The sequence below is a fragment of the Ictidomys tridecemlineatus genome, unplaced genomic scaffold (assembly GCF_052094955.1).
Source record: "Ictidomys tridecemlineatus isolate mIctTri1 unplaced genomic scaffold, mIctTri1.hap1 Scaffold_407, whole genome shotgun sequence".
Taxonomy (NCBI): domain Eukaryota; kingdom Metazoa; phylum Chordata; class Mammalia; order Rodentia; family Sciuridae; genus Ictidomys; species Ictidomys tridecemlineatus.
In genome coordinates this window covers 254,058-272,139 of record NW_027522643.1, presented here as the reverse complement: position 1 = coordinate 272,139, position 18,082 = coordinate 254,058, and the positions used below count along the sequence as shown (strand labels likewise).

At 34.3% G+C, this 18,082-nt stretch overlaps 1 pseudogene; it reads right to left on the bottom strand.

Moving 5' to 3' along the window:
• Positions 1-2,641: 2,641 nt before the first annotated feature.
• Positions 2,642-18,082, bottom strand: part of LOC144373479 (transport and Golgi organization protein 1 homolog) — a 153,304-nt pseudogene continuing 137,863 nt past the window's right edge.

The following is an 18,082-nucleotide window of genomic DNA, read 5'->3' as shown; positions in this document are numbered from 1 at the left end:
TTCACTATTTTAAATGAACAATGCATGAAGGGAATGCAATACTTGGCCTATTTTTAAACTAGTGTAAACCCTAATCATACCATCCGTTTGCTTTTTAAAACAAATAACAGTTGTTTTAGCCCTTGCACTTCAAGAGATCTAGTCTTTAATTTTTCAGTTGTCTGTTAGGTCAGTTTTGTTTACTAGACTCATAAAACTATATGAGCCTGAAAGAATTATCAACCAAATTTAGTCTTTTCTTTCATCTGGATTGGGTTAATTTCACAAGTGCAAAAATAGTTCAGTCTACAGTAGTTCTAGGAAATGAAGAATTTGCCTTAATAAAATGTTCACTCAACTGAAACTCTGAGTAGTCAAAATTTCCAGACTGTAAACTTCTCAAGAGAAGGGCCTCATCTTCTCCATGTCATGTAAACTTTCCAAGGTACTTGGCAGCAGTCTGTACCCTGTGGAGTACTCAGTACCTTTTTGTTTGATGTTACTGATGTTTGATGTTGCTCCCTTAAAATCTGCTATTAAAATGTAGCAAAACGGATACATTGTTCTTTCTGTTCTCTCATACTATAAAACATGTATATCAAAGTGATGATTTAAAAAAAAACAAACCTTTTTTTTTTGGTTGTAGATGGACACAGTACCTTTATATTTATATGTGGTGCTGAGGATCAAACCCAGTGCCTCACATGCAACCCCAGCCCCTCAAAGTGATAATTTATATGAAGAAACATTTAGCATCCTTCACATAAGAATGCTTTTTTTAACCTCTATTTATTTATGTGGTGCTGAGGATTAAACCCAGGGCCTTGCCTGTGCTAGGCAAGTACTCTACCACTGAGCCACAACCCCAGCTTCCACCAAAAAATGGGGTTATATGAAAAAAAAAAAGAGGATGCTTTGTATGAATGTCTTTCATCAGCATTAAACAAACTTAAATTGAACATTGTCATCAGCTTAGCTTTAATTCAGACCTGAATGACCAAACCTCCCCCCCCAAAAAAAAGGTGATTTTATCTTGAAGCAGTTAACACAAAGCAATCTGTATCTCACAAATTAGTTGTTTAAATTTACTTTCTAGTGTGGGAGGAGATGAGTTACTGGACAATAATTACAACTATAGCAATAATACTTTCAGGTTGAAACACTACTGCTTCACAAATGAAATGATTTTAGTAACTAAATTCAAACACAACTTGCTGGAGAGGACTTCTAAAACTTTTGAGATACAAAAGTATACTTGAATCAAGGGACAGTATTCTCTACACAACCTGTATATGGGCAGCTACCTTGGGCTTTGCTACAGAAGTGGTACAATCAATCAGATGGATGTAAGGAGAGGCAACTATGGGTGGGTTCAGAACTGCTCAGATAAACTATGTAGAATGCATTATAACTTACTAATAGAATAAATACAAAAAAGGCTTTAGAGGGAAAACTACTGTTGCTTTGAATAAAATAATAAATCTGCCTTTTCTTGAAAATCTATCTTCCTAGCTGACATCACCTTTATTTAAATGCTATTTTAAAATTAGAAGTTAAGTAACTTCAGCATTGCCTTGTGTCCTGTAGAGGTTGAAAGATACATTCAAAATGTGTTTGTGACTAAAATTTTATTTTACATGGTTAAAAATGGCATAAGCTATTATATGGTTTTCCTCTTACACACAGCTGCTGCTTCTAATATTAAATGGAGGTTATGTAGATAGAATTTGAGTCCTTTAGGAAGAATTCATTTTTATTCTGAGTTATCTTCAGTAGTTTAGAGATTTTGTTTCACAGAGATTTTGTTTCACACTGAAGCTTTTGCCCCTATTTTGAGAATACTTAGGGGACATAAAAAAACAATGATATGTTATGTTCTAGGTTTCAACAATCCTATTACTTTCTAGAATTTAAAAGAATGGAAGAATATGGTCTAGCAGTAAACAAAAGTATCAGGCTCTTATAATTTTATTTAAATCTTAAACCTCTTAAAATGTACTGTTAAAATTGCGGTAATTAAAATTACAGTTCTGGAGAGCTAGTTCTTAGAAACATTGTTTTAAAGACAGTAGTTACAGATCCAGGACTTGCTTTAATTGTTTTTTAAATAAAATATGTTTGAGTATCTATCAAAAAAAAATAATTTAATTCAGCCCGTAGTTGCTGAGTAAAGACATTATAAGCCTTAGAGTTTCATTCATTCTTAGAGGATTATACTTTTCTAATTTTTTTATCATATTCCTTGAAAATCAGTGGGAAGGTATGGGAAAGAGAAGAGTGTGTTGTGTACATTTTTAAAAAGAAATTTCCTTATTTTTTATAGACACAACATACCACCTTATATTTTACTGTTACAATGCAATAATGGCAAAAGCAGTAGCTCTTGCTACTAATGTAAACTCATTCTCAGAAAAGCATTCTCACATGGACAGTGGTTAGAAAAAAGTACATGAATGTGCTACAAAAATAGAGCCACAAGACTTCTCACAAGTAAAAGAAATCCTCTGTAGAAGTCCACAGTTGACCAAGGTCCAGCCTCCTTAACAGTGAGCAACAGGGAATATGCTGCCAAGTCACTATCTTCAGTTCTGAGAGTGTGTTTACATGCTTCCCCAATGGCACAAAATCTCATGACGATCCAATGAATCAACAGACACTTGGGAAATATTAATAAACAATTTTTATGAACTATTACAACAAAGAACTTCAGCAAGAAGGAAAATGATGTTTATGATCTTTGAGTAAACATTTTTAGCCCAACAGTCTCTGCGACCAGATATTGAAAGAGAAAAAAAATCAAGCTTATAAAACACCATTTCTCTGTTATCAACTGGAATACACTAATAATAGGATAATGGAAATACATGTTCTTAAAGCATTTCCACAGGAAATGTCCATAATTATGACATTCTAAATCATTTAGCAATTGTATATGCTACATTAACTAAAACAAAGGTATTCCTTATTGCACATTTTTAAATTGGAAGGATACTCTAGCTTAAGTGGGGGATATTTAGGGGAAAATATTTTGGCTCAAAATGTATACTGCACCAAGGCAGCTTCATTCTGAAAACATAAACCATTTAAAATAAACTTTTATATTTTGAAGCCAATAATCCTTTAACTCTGACTAAGTGTCAGAGGTTAATTTTATGGGCCCTCTTTTTAAGGCCTGTGAACAGCCCTCACCACTCTTGAGAATTAGGTGGAGTTTCATCTTTAAAGCCTGAAGGCATTAAGTCTTTTGCAGCAGGTGGTGGCCCATAGTCTTGGGGACCATGAGTTGGAGGTGGTAATGGGGCACCAGGAATGAAGTACTCTCTTGGGCCAAATGAGCCTAAAGGTCTAAATGGTGCTGGTGCAGGTCCTGGAAAAAAATCACGAGGGTCAAAAGGCAAATCCCATTTTCCAGGTGTAACACCTGGTGCATATTCTCTGAAGCCTATTGGTGGACGCATACCAGGACCTGGAAAATAAAAAGGAAGTTATGTAAATACCAGAAATTTCTGAACTAGGGTGATTTCAAGTATGTTAATATAGTCTTTAATTTCTCCCAAGCCTAGAACATCAGCTGGTGAACATCCTGACTTGCCAGATGAGGCAAACTGAGATGGAACAAGTTTAGGTTATAGCCTTTGACCAACCAGCCATGAAGCAACATATTAAGGATTTAACATGGCTCTACCTAGCTCCAGGCTTGTCTTTTTTCTTTCCCTACTATATAATTGCAGAATTATTTCTATCTCACAAGAGCTCCATTTATATTTGGAAGTATTACCATGACAAGATGATAGATTATGAAATAAGAACTTTACTACATCAAAGAAATTTTGATAAAAGGAAATCTCACTATCTATTACTGTATCCATTAAAAATTCATGAAGTATTTCAGCATGGACTTTACACATGCCATCAGAATCAAGGTGCACGCATGCCCTCCTGGAAAAGGCCTTCCACAGCCACCTAATTAAACCAGGAACATTTATTAGGTCACTGTTAAATCCTCTTTAACACTTCCCTCTGACTTTTTTCAAGGTAAGGAGGGTTTGACTTTTCCTTTTCTATATTCTATAACCTACTGCTTATGCTTCCATTATGGGTGATTACAAACTTTATGTTATAGGATTTTCATATCTGTGACAAAATTTTAAGTTATGGCATGCGTCTCATCCACCTTTCCATCTATTGCAGTGCATATCAACAGATTTTCAACAAACATCTGCAGAAGTAATATTTCTGGCTTTTCTGTATATAGCCCCTTATCCTTGTCTATGAGAGATAGCTATTGCCTATCTCAGTATAAGATTATGTAGTGTCCCATATGTCCCAGAAAACTGGAGGAAAAGTTAAAATGTACTCAGCTTTATCCTTTCATTGTTAAGACCTGAGATAGCAACCAACTGTTTTAGCAAGCAATAGAAGTGGAAGATGAATGTGATTTATAAGTCAATCACTACTGTTCAGATCATCATACCAAATGGTGGAGGAATTGGCCGAGGCCCAAAAGGCCCACCGAGCTGAAGTGGCGGTCCATACCAAATGGGAGGTGGTGGAGGCCGTCCCATCAGGGGTCCCATGAAGGGTACCCCTGAGAAAGGAGGGGGCCCTTTCATAGCCATATGAACCTGCAATTTAAGATTTGAAAGCAGTTAAAAGTTTTAAAATTCCTATGTATTAAGACAAAGTACCAATACCTATAAAAGCTAAAACCCAAAACCTGTCCAGAGAACACCATCAGTGCAACAAAACTCTACCCACCCCTCCTGTGTATTCCCACTGACAGCTTACAGAAGTTGGAAGGATGCCACAAGAGGGAGCAGTTTTTTACTGATTATATCTGCACAGGAAAGGGAAAGGCAAGAGGACTGGCAGGGGTTATTAACAGAGGTAATTTCTGACCAGTATGTCATGCTGTATTCACTACAATCTATTTCAAAGGGAGTCCCCCCATCCCCATCACTTCCCTTTCATCACAATAGCTCATTACTTCCATATTAAGAATGAACAGAATAAAATGAAAAATCCATTCTCTACTCATGTAATAATAGCTACTATTCTACTATATCTTCAGTAAGTCTTTCATATATTATTCAACCTCTGAGATCTTTAAGTAGACTGTCTTGTTTTAAATAAGAGTGAACAAAAGCAAATGGGATATCATAATTTGTTGAAGGCCACACTGCATATTAAAGAACTCAATCCCAGGTTTGCCTCCAAGCCATGCTTTTCCCACCTCTATTCCTCTCTAACAATGGGTCTTTGCTCTCTTTTAAATCTTCTACTACAAAGGGGTTTGGGGTCTTATCTAAGCTGCCCTTAGATTTCTCCAGAGATGTATGTTCCTGGAATATATATACACTGGAACTTAAGAAGTATTTTCCATCACAGTGCTATATACACAAATTAGGAAGACAAGCCTTTAATATTTACTTTCATTTACTGTACACCATTTGAGATATTGATTTATCATTTCCTATGAGTAGTGGGTTTGAAACTAAACAATTAAAAATTTATTTTATTATAGAGCTGCAGAAGACCTACTAGATATAATAGCAACACAGTTACAAGAGAATACACTTATGTGAACAAATGAGACCATTTCTTGGGACTGGCTCAAGAGGTCATTTCAGATGATCATTGTTTCACAGAAAATCTGATACCAATCTAATTCAAATCACTCAAAATAGGGTTTGCACAAATGGAGGAATTCTTAAATAACATTCTTCCAAACAAAAATAAAAATGATGAATTATATAATTTATAATGAATTTACTTTGCCTTAGAACATTCAACACAAAACACCATATAAAGTTAGAGTGATAACTTTTCACATTCTGTAGTTCATTATAGTTGTACACACTTAAGCAACATTCCCAAGTTAAAGAGAAAAGTAAGCTCAATATTGCATGCAGTTTGAAGCAAACAAGATCAGTGTCATGCTCTGAATATCCTTCCCATAAATGCACATAATAAAACCCAATTCAGTTCTCAACCTCTAAGTACTTACTCCAACTGGATGCTCAGTCAAAGAAGTAAGGGTGGAGACTGAGGGGGTCTCAGGTTCTTGGGGAACAGTTTGCTTTTTAAAAAACAAATGGGATAGTACAAATAGAACACAAAGAAGGATAAAGCAAAGAGCAAGTACTGTAGGAAAGCTACATGTTCCTGCATGACCACATGATTCACAGTAACTACAGAACTTACCTTGCCCTCATTCGTCACCTTAGCTGGAGAAGAACTTCTGGAGCTGCTGTTCATGTGAGCTGGACCACATCCTGAGTCTGTTAGAGATCAAAGAATTGATTCAGACTATTCTAACATGAAAAGAATAAAAATCCTCCATGCACAATTACAGATTCTTTGAAATTACTTGGTCCCTTTACCAGAGGCAACGGGTTTCCCAGATGCCTCAGAAGACCAGTACGAGGTAAAGGTCCATCCATTGACCTTGGGAAAGAAAGATCAGAGCCCTTGTATGTATTTTTCAGAAGAAATAAACCACTGGTGGACAGGTCAGTGTTCAACAATAACTAGAAAGCAACATGAAAAATGGGTTGCCCAGGGGTTGGTGTCATAGCTCAGTTGTAGAGTGTTTGCCTAGCATGTGTGAGGCACTGGGTTTGATTCTCAGCACACATTTAAAAAATAAATAAAGATATCATGTCCATCTACAATTAAAAATATTTTTTTAAATGGGTTGCCCAATACATAAATCACAATTTATGAAGAGACTTAAGTAAAATAAAGAACTGCCTTGGGTTGATAGAACAGGAGATTAATAAGTACTGGTCCTAAGCTTTAAGCTATAGACTTAAAGTATGTGTAGGCTGGCTTTTCTTTAGTCTGTATAACCTGACTTCCAATCTTACCAAGACTACAGTCCTATTTAGAATTTGAAATAAGATTCAGTATTTCATGTTGGAAATATGTATGCTACATAAAGTTTAAGGCTACTTTTATAATATTTGGGAAAGAAACACCATAGAGATTTAATTTAAAGATAAAGGTTTACACTTCGCAGTGTAAAATTTAAAAGAAAAAAACAATACAGGGACCTCCAGGAAAAAAAAAAAATGTTTTCTATTCTAGAACAGATTTTCCAGAAAACATTCACTAAGATAAAGTAAGAAATTATCTTCTATATATTGTACAGGCCCAAATTCAATGTTTTCATTAGAATATTCAAAAGGGGAAAAAAAAAAACCTTGAAGCAGTTTACTATAAAGCAACATGTGAATGCTCACCAAATCCGTTTCTAGGCATATCTTTTTGATTAAGAGTAGCAGAAGGAGGTCTCCCAGCTGGCTCTGCTGTCAGTGGAGGGGAACATTCTCCACCACTCATGGGGGATGGACCAAAAGAGCCATTACGGCTCAGTGGACCTAAAGACCTTACTACTTTAAGGCAGCCTTCTCCCTGACACCAACCCTCACCTCCTGCTTTAGCAAATCATTCAGATTATTTCATAACCATTACACACAGAAATAAAAAGTAATTTACATACATTCTGCACCAAGAAATAAAATAGCTCCTTTTACAAAGTGCCCCCTACCTCTCTGAGGAGGATTTTGTAAATCTGGTCTTCCCAGCATAGGTTTTACAATCCCGGGTTCATCTTGATGCACTGTGATCTTTTGGGTCATTTCCAATTGTCTTGAATATTGAGAAAGAATGGACTGAATTATGAAACAGCAATCTATTCCTTCATAGATAATATCTAGCATAACCTTAAAACACTATAAAACATATAGGAAGATACCAAAATCACATACTTCTGTCTCAAATTAGCAACTTCCCTTTTCTCTTCAGCTATAGCTCTTTCTGCAGAATGAGCTTTGAGCTATTAAAGAGAAAATATTCAAATTCAGTAGCAGTAGGCTATGCACAAAATAAAGAAAAGGGGAAAAAAATCTTACCCAATTATCATGAGCTTTCTTCTCATGCATAGCAATCTGAAAAAGACAATACATTAAAAAATATGTTTTTAGGGACTCATTATAATAGCCTATAATTGTCTGTATTAGATATCAAGAAATTCTGCAACTACAGGACAGTATTAATTACTACCTGGTTTTTAAACGAGTGCTTGGTTTTCTGTAATGCTTCTTCCATCTCTTCAATTCTCCGCCTAAGAATTACAACAATTGAATAACATTTGAAACATTTCTGACCATTTTCCCTTTATTCCATCAGCTATACTTTTAAAGACTTTATCATACATAAGAAAAACATTTCTATAGTTATATGAATCCAGTGTGATCAAAACTAATACTACAGGCCAGGTGCAATGCCACATGCCAGTAATCCCAATGACTGGGAAGCTGAGGCAGGAGGATCACAAGTTCGAGGTCAGTCTCAGCAATTAAGTGGGAACCTATGCAACTGAGACCCGGTCTCAAAGTAAAAAAAAAAAAGGTCTAAGGATGTAGCTTAGTAGTAAAGCACCAAAAATAAATAAATAAATAAATAAATAAAATAAAGACCCAATACTAATAACTTCTTTATCATTTAATTGCTAGAGATTCTGAATGATAAATTATAATTTCCTTAACTGTTCATCAGTGTGTTCTCAAGTAATTCTGCTAGAAATATCTTAATCCTTAAAACTTTTTTCTTTTTTTCAAATTATATCCATAAAAGATTTCCAAGGTCTATCAAATGCCACACTTTTGTGGGTCTTGATACATCACACAGCAAACTGATTTCTTAAAGAATTACTACAACATACAAAACCCCCAGAACTGTTTGCATTGACCAAGTTCCCTATGATCTTGCCCATTGGGTATAAGTAAATTTTTGTTAACATTTTTCATTTGTAAAGTTGAAATTTATTTTTTCTCCTGTGTGAATTGAATGTATTCATATCCTCTCGTTATTTATACTTCCATGCTATTTTCTTCTATCTACATAATGTAAAAAAAGATTAAAAAAGAAAGCCACCACTAGTTTATTAGACATTGACACCCTCCTTTAGAAACTGAACTCACTTGTAATTTTTAACTTCCTGTACAGTGGAAACCACCTTTTCATCTGCAGCTGACAGCCGCTGCTCTTTTTCTAGTCTCTCATATTCTTCTTGGCTCACTTTCCTAAAATAAAGCGAGTTATCAAATCAAAAGTTTCTCTCTGTGAATATCACTTCCCACAATTCTATAAAATGCTTAGGCACATAAAATAGGAATTCAAACCTGCAATTTCGTAAATGAAACTCTGGCAAATCACTTACATTTTCTAATTTTTCCTCTTAATTCTCTATTTACCAGTAAATAAAATAAATGTGAAAACAACATGTGCCCCAAGGGCAAGTCTCCTGTGTGTAAGATAATAAAAACTCACTTTACTTCAATGTGGAAGATCAGGACTGATAAACCTAACATAATTAAACATATTAGGATAAAGCAAGGGATAATTCTTTTCTCGTTTCTGCCATGGGTAGGACACTAAGTATATCTTTGTCATGGAGGAACTCTTTTCTCAATCAAAGACTGGTACCATAATAAAGATATAGTCAATCAAAGAAAAAAATCTTCTAGAATATGTCTTTTAGCTATGCAATTAGCCACAGAACATTTTTCACACTTTAGATATATATTTCAAAAGAATTGCAATTAAGCAAAAAGACAAATCTGAGTTTTGATAATGTCTGTCAACCAGAAAAAGAAGCCAAACTGACCCACGATCAGAGTATTATCTACTGACAAGTTTTAACTCTGATCATGAAACTCAAGATGTTCATCTACTGAGACAAAGGTAGCCACATTTAATGATTTTTAAAATACTATTTTCTGCTATCCTTGTATTACTTTAGCCATAGTTCCAATTCAAAAGATGATTAACTTGAAACTTAATTTTCCATAAATCAGAAGAACTATAGTAAAAAAGGATTATTGATACCAAATAGAAAAAGGGGATTATATATTCTTATATAGCTTCTCATTTAATTCTTCAGCAAGTATTTTATGAGTGGCTATAATATACTAGTTACCTTGTAAGATGCTAAAGAATAAAAGAGCTCACTGTTTCAGGTATAAATGACGCCTAAAGGAATATAATAATTTTCCCCACTGGCTTAAGAAGGAATATGGAGAAAACTGAATCTTGAAGGACAGAGAGAATTTTGTTTCCAATTACCAAAGAGTTAGTCTGAGAGCACTAAGAACAATCAAAACATCTTTATAAGAATATAAAATTGTGTTTGAAAGGATACAAGCTAAAAAGGCAGTGAAGATATATGTATGTGGCCAAGATCCATTAGAAAAAGGAATCTCAGAATTACAAGTAAAGCTGGCACTTTAAGGTACTTTTCTCCTAGGTTTACCCACATATTGAAGATAACACAAAGATATAATGAGTCTGAACTAAGCCTTCATCAAATTCCTGGGCTTAGAGGAAAAAAGAAGTGTTTGGGGCTACAAATAAAGGGACCCTTAATAAAAGCCCTAGCCTTTGAGTTTAGATTAGAAAGTACTGCACACTTAAGTGATGAACAGGCAAAAAATCCAAAAGGAACAATACTGAAACATTGAAAAGACAAGTCATTTTTGAATTATCTTAATTGCTGACTAAGTTTGAAGTGACAATCTTACTCAAGTAACCTCAACACTTTTCTATAAGAAGATAACTTCATCTTAGTCCTCAAATTTCATGTATAATTATCACAACAATGTTAGCCAATCAAAACTGACCAGGCACTCCATAAGACAAAATTCTGTGAGAAAAAATCCCACAGAAAAGGAAACCACCTAATGGGGTTAACCGCACATGTTTTAAAATCACTGTGCTTTATATAGTCAAAAAAGTAAAGTCAAGATTATGAATTTCAGGTCTGGGAATATAGTTTAGTTGGTAGAGTGCTGCCTTGCATGCACAAGGCTCTGAGTTCAAACCCCAGCACCACAAAAGAGGAAAAAAAAGATTATGAATTTTGTCAAAGGATTAGAAACTATAAAACCAAGAAATAGTTGGGTGTGGTGACCTACATACAGTCGAAGATACTTGGAGGCAGAGGCAGAATGATGAGATTAAAGATAGCTTGGAAAGTAGTAAGACACTAGTCCCTTATGAGAAAGAGCAAGGAGTCTGGGGAGGTAGCTCAATAGTAGAGCACATGGCTCAAGGTCCTGGGTTTGAGCTGTAGTACTGAAATAGGACTGGGGTTGTGGCTCAGTGGTGAAGTACGTGCCCCACATGTGTGGGGCACTGGGATCAGTCCTCAACACCACATAAAATAAATAAAATATTGTGTCGGGCTGGGGATGTGGCTCAAGCAGTAAGGCGCTCGTCTGGCATGTGTGCAGCCCGGGTTCAATCCTCAGCACCACATACAAACAAAGATGTTGTGTCCGCCAAAAACTAAAAAATAAATATTAAAATTATCTTTCTCTCTCTCTTAAAAAAATCCTATAAAAAATAAAATAAAATATTATGTCCATCTACAACTAAAATAATATTTTAAACCCTGAACTTTTTAAAATCCTAAACTCAATGAATGATTTTAACAACAGATTTGGGAAGTAAAATAAATCCTACCGCTTTTAAGACAGGTCAGAAGAAAATATCCAGAAGAAGTAAATCCAGAATGTAGGAGGCAGGGGAAATCAAATTCTAATATGCATTATTATAATCAGAAGAGAGAATGAGGTAAAATCAACATTTAGAAAAAGACTCGAAAATTCAAGAAATGTTTAATGGTCCCAAGCAACATAACTGCAAGAGGAAAAAGTGGGTGGGGTGGGGAAAACTACACCTAGGCACTTCCCAATACAACGGTTAAAAAAAGAGAAATGACTACAGGAACTAGGGGAGGGAGATAAGACCAAACAACAATGATAATGGACTCCTTAAAGAAAAAAAATTAAAACAGATGGTAATTAATTGGATATTTTCAAATTGCTAAAACTAAGTAACAGTCAAAATTCAGTAGCCAAAAGAAAGATCCTTTAAAAATGGAAACTGGTTTTAACTCTAATCATGAAGTTCATGTCAACCTAATACAGATTATAAAGGTAGCAATATTTAGTGGATAAAATACTATTCTCTGTTTATCCTTGTACTACTTTGATACACTAATCAAATCTATCATTAAAGGACAATGTTCAAATAGAATGAAAATAATTTCAACTAAGAAACCAACAGTGTAGAATGCAGAACTACAGAAACTTTAAATATGTGTATAAATTGAATGAATGTCTTGTGGAGTTCACAGTATATGAAGTACTAACATACGATGCCACAACAGTTATCTGATTCAGGAGCTACTTAAAGCCCATAAAAACAAGTAATAAACTTATTAATCTATGTCAGGTTTTTATTAAATCCAGAATATATACCAAGGCCTTTAAATTATGAGAAGATGAATAAAATTATAATTATATAATTATAATTCCATTATAATTTATGATTACATCAAGCTTATACAGGTGATGAGGAAAATAATTAAAAATATTTAAACTATTAAAAAGATACAAGGAAGAAAAAAAGAACAGGTCATCAAATAGAAAGCAAATTCTTCATAAACCACAGGCACATATTGACATGGAGAGACTTATATTTTAGAAAGTCCACTCAAGCGGCTATAGAGAAAATTACTAAGAATTTGAAATAAATTATATAAAAATATAAATAATGGAGAATGAAGACAGATGACCTAGGTTAGAAACAGAAAAGATGACACAGGCATGAACTAACATAGTACCTGGGGATGAGAAAAAAAGAGTACAAACCACAGATGATGACTGAATGAATTTTGGAGAAGTTGAGGAAAATAGTGCTACAATTTAACTGCATTACAAAGAAAATTAATTGCCATTTAGGTCATTCATATTACTAGTAGGGACAGAGAAAACAAGTGTTCTTTTGAAAAAAAAGTGATAAAATGAGAAATGTTTCTTTGAAACAGGCCAGGCACTTAGAACTGGCCTGAACAAAAATTTGAGATTCTATAAAGGTCGCTTGGAGATCACAGAATTTTAGAAAAGTTAATGGAAAGGTTTCAATATTTAATGCATTAATTAGGCAACAGAAGTCAAAATACCTAAAAATAGTTAGGTCTATAAGAAGGTCTGTCTTTGCTTTAACAAGATATATATATATATATATATATCTTGTTAATAAATCAGGTGCAAACAAATAAAATCTGACACAAAAAAACCTATTTTTAGAGAATTCAAGTATTTTTTGTGGATTAAGAACTTCAAATGAACTTCCAAAAAATAACTAGCTCCACACTGAGAAGATTAATATATAAATATATACTACAAACAAGTACTTCTGTAATCATAACTCCTAAAATCCTTGCCACAGTTCAATTTTTAGTGTGAACATCTGAGATACTCAAGTCCAAAACTTGTACCATCAATAAGTAAATATTATTCCTTTTTGAAGTTTTTATTCTACTAAAACATGTCATTCCAAAACACTCAGTATTTTTAAAGGTCCAGAGTTAGAGATACAAGTTCAAAATATTAGAATTACATAACTGATCACAATGAAAGAAAATTAAAATAAATAGTGGGATCATAGAAAGGGTCTAGATCTTTGAGAGGTATTTCCACATCAGTGACTGTTAATACCAGTTTACCACTTCTTGCCTTCATATGAATTTGACAATTGATTACGATGTCCTCACAGCCTTAGTTTATGGTTCCAACTACCTCAGGACTCTTAAGACTGATGATGGAAAGAAAAATGCAACTTATAGGAAATAAAACACAAAGGAAAAAAAACAAATCTCTACTAGATAAAATTATCTGTTAGTTCACACAATGATAACAATAACAAACAATGGAAATCTTACTTTTTTAGTGCCATCTCATTTTGCTGGTAGAGTTCATTTAAAATCTCCACTTTCTGCCTAAGAGTTTTGCATTCCTCTTCCAGTCCAACTTTAGAAGACCGTAGTGAATTGCAGTCACTTTCTAATTTCTTTATTTGGTCTGTAAAGGATAAAACAGCTTATCTCTATATGTGTACAAGGACTTAAGAACTTGTTTGAGGGAGTAGTGCCAAGAAAAGTAAGAAGCATGAAAGCAAGAAGCCATTCTTTATCTTTCCAATAAATTTTTAAGTCTTTCCAACATGGCAATTTCTTCTCAAGAAGAACCCACCTTCTAGATTACATTTTGTGGACATCGAGGCTCTTAGCTTAAGTTGTAAAAGTTTTAGATCCTCTTCAACTACTGATATTGTAGTTTTTGTCTAAAAATTGCAGAAAAGAGAGGTATTCTTAAAAGTGAGGCACAGGAAGAATTCACAGGTACTATGGGACTCTTACAAAGAACTATACCTGAGAGACATCCATCATCTGCTTAATTTGATCTTTGATCTTCTCGTTCTGATCACCTAAAAAACAAAAGACTTTAGCTTTTTCTTTCCTTACTTTTAACTCTATATTCTCCTAACTTCCCTAAACTAAAGAATGATTGTGTTCAAACACTGGAAGAAAAAAATCAATTAAATAATTATATTGATTAGACTAATGACTTTTAAGAGAATTGCAAGCTTAGATTTAAAAAAAAAAAAAGAGAGAGAGGTGAATTTCAGACTGGGGTTGTGGCTCAGTGGTAGAGTGCTCACCTAGCATGTGTGAGGCACTGAGTTTGATCCTCAGCATAAAAATAAATAAAAGTACTGTGTCTGTCTTAAAAAAAAAAGGTGAATTTCTAGTTTGCACAACTAAAATGTTATCTATGCTATTCTTGTAAGATAAAAGCTTTTCTTCTCTCTCAGATCTATCCTCACCTGGGCAATAAGTGTCTTGTTTAGAAAGATTCAATCCTCTATTTTCTCCCTGAATCTACTACCAGGTGTGGTTTGAAATACTTGCTATGTAAGCAATATCCAACTTGGGAGAAAACATCTGGAAATATTTTCCTCATCAGTAAACACTGTTACACTCCCTCTCTAGCTTTCTGATAGTCTCTAGCCTCTGTTCTCACAGCCTTAGTTTATGGTTCCAACTGCCTCCGGACTGACTGTGGACCTTAAAACCACAGAGCCATAGAGATGATGAGTATCAAAATCAAGTATCATCTGCATAAGTTAAGAAATAAATTTCTCTTACTGTACAATGTTCAATACTTAGAGGTATAGGATATGACTATTGTAGCTGCAGTGTACTTACTAGTTTTCAATAGGATAGAAAAAGTCAGTGTTCTTCACATACCTATTGCTACATTATACCCCAACAACCCACCTCTGCCAATGCAACAGACATATCTATAGATCCAGTGATATGTGTCTACAACCCTGAAGCTTAAGAAATTAAGCCAGCTGAAAAGTGGCATCTGTATACTTAATTAAAGACAGGAAAGCAAAAAAGGATTCAACCTCCCTGAGACTGATCTTACCTGCTAACTCTCCATTGGTTAATTCATCTGACTCATCTCGACTTTGATCCTCAGATTCAGATTCACATTGAAACCGATTCAACTGTTTGATGTGATTAGTCAAAGCCTAGAAAAGAAGCAAAAGGTTGGGAAGACTCTCGATTTTAATTCAGAAGATTTCAGGAGAATTCATGAGATGAAACATGTATTTGGAGTATAAACTTACATTAATAGTATCATCTTTTTGACTAAGAGCTACTTGTAAATCTTTCTGGGTCTTCTCAAATGATTTCATTTGTTCACTGAGCTCAGCGTGTGATGTACTCCAGTCTTTTACTTCCTGCTGCAACTGAAAAGTCAAAACACATGAATTCCTATGGGTTAGGGAGGGGTTTCTGCACTGGATACATCAGAACTACAAGACTTAGACAAAGAAATAGAGAGCCATACTCCTCAGTGGCCTGCCTCAATCGAGGGGGTTGAGACCTTGGTTAAGGAAGAGGGCAGAGTGGCCCCAACTCTCACAGCTGCAGTAAGAACATCAGAGCTATCAGGAAGTTGACCCTGTTTATTGCATTCCCCAGAAAATTGCTGCCAATTCAAATAATTTATCTCCAGCAGGAATGGCTGGGCACATATGACTGTCTCCTAAATTTAGATTCCTTATCATGTAATCTTCCCTTGGCTGGTGAATCAGTAACTATTCAAAAGAGGATCATAAAATACTTAATTTTCTGGTTTAAAAAGTTTCTTTGAGGCTATGCAAGTTAATAACTGATTGACATTTGATAAGGAAAGCAATAATCCAAAAATCCAAAACAGATGGAGACCATATATATGCACTCAATTTGGGGAGCATTGTTTAAACTTTGCATATCTAGAAAAGGTCCTACATGAAAATTCCTTACCTCAGAAACAGATCCAAGAAAGATACAAGATAATGATATTCACTTCTCTAGTTTACATTATGTATGACATCAAATTTTCTTTACCTGCTCTTTCTCCTTCTTAAGCATGGTATTTTCTTTCTGAAGCTGACAGCATTTCAACTTCACCTTCTCTTCACGAAGCTTAGCTTCAGTAAGGAGAATTTGAAGCTAATGAAAAACACTACAGTTAGTGAATTAATTCCAAAGAAGAAACAAAGTTATACTTTCCCAAACAAGACATCATATAGTTCTCATTTTTTGCACATTTTAGCACACCTCAAATTTTTGGTCCACAACAAAACTAAGATGTAGTACTAATATCCGTTAGCAATAGTTGGCAGCTTTACCTCTGAAAGTTCAGAAGTATTTACTGAAATGACATCTTTAAGCTTCTCTATAGATTTCTTATTTTCCATTATCTGCCAGGTGAAAACAGAACACAAAATATGCATTAGGATTTCAGTAGAAATACTGATATATGTGTGTGTGTGTGTGTGTACTTACACATACATATATATACTAAAAAAGATAAACACAACAAAATTTTTGTCAAGCCATCCCATTACATTTCAGGTAAATGCAGGGGATCCAGCTTTGGACTAAGCAAAAAATCAAGAACTGAAAGAGATGAGGGAAAATGAAGTCATAAATATTTCATGGCATCCACAACCTTACTGTTTATGAGATAACCAAAAAAAAGTTCAAAGTATAGAAAATCATAATGCAATAAGTAAATAAAATGTTTTAAAGCATAGAAAATTAACTAATTAATTACTGTTTCAAGTAAACCAGTTCAAATTAGTAATTTTTTTTCTAGTGATAGAGAAAAAAATTTCCCAAGATCATTTTTAAAATTTTCTTATCTGAAGTAAAAAATGATAAAATTTAAGGAAGAATAGACTAATCTCACATACAGAAGAATTCCAAAAAAATTATAAAGATACTTGCTCCTTAAGGAAGTGGACATAAATCTGCAATCTTTGTTTGCAATGCCTGGGATTGAATCCTGGGCCTCATGCATGCTAGGCAAGTGCTCTACCATGAGCTGCATCCTGAGCTTGTAACTCTTCATACTTTAACTGTGGGCTGTGCATGGTAACTTCCAAAGAATACAATATGAAAAGGATTGGAAAGAATTTTTACAGTGGAGAAATCTGATAAATACTACCTCAGCTAGGTGATCAAGCTTACTTGGGGGTAGGATATTTCAGAACACACTCTCTACCATCTTTTGCAACTTTTATGTAATTACAGAAACTTATAGAAATTGAAAATGAAATATTTAAGTAAAAATTTTTTAAGTTGTTGTATCAGTACTTAAAAGTTCCACAAAATGGGCAGAAGTGGGTTCAACTTCCTTGACTCCTAATCTTACTTTAGTTAACAGCTGGACTAAGTTCAACTTAACCAATTTTACAAAATATTTCAAAAGCCAAATTGCAGTAATACTTAGCAGCAAAACTCTTACCAAGTCCTGATTCTTAGCTTTCTGTTCTCTCTCAGATTCTAACATAACATGAAGACTTTTAGCTCCCTCATCCAGAAGTTCTTTAGCTTTTTCAAGAAGCTTCATTTTATCCTGGAAAAAAAGGTGTCAAGATTACTCACTCATTACATTTACTTTTGAGTTTAGAATGTAATTCCCCCCAAAGAAGGGATTTTTACCTTATAATTAGTTGCTTCATCAGAAAGAATCATATTTTGTTTCATGGTCTCTTGGACCTGTTTCTTTGATTCCTTCATCTATGTAAATAAAGCATTCAGAATTAAGATACACAAATTATAGTGCTACCATACAAGTTACTTCCAGACAAGTGACCCTTTCCAGAAGAAAGCAGTACATAATAC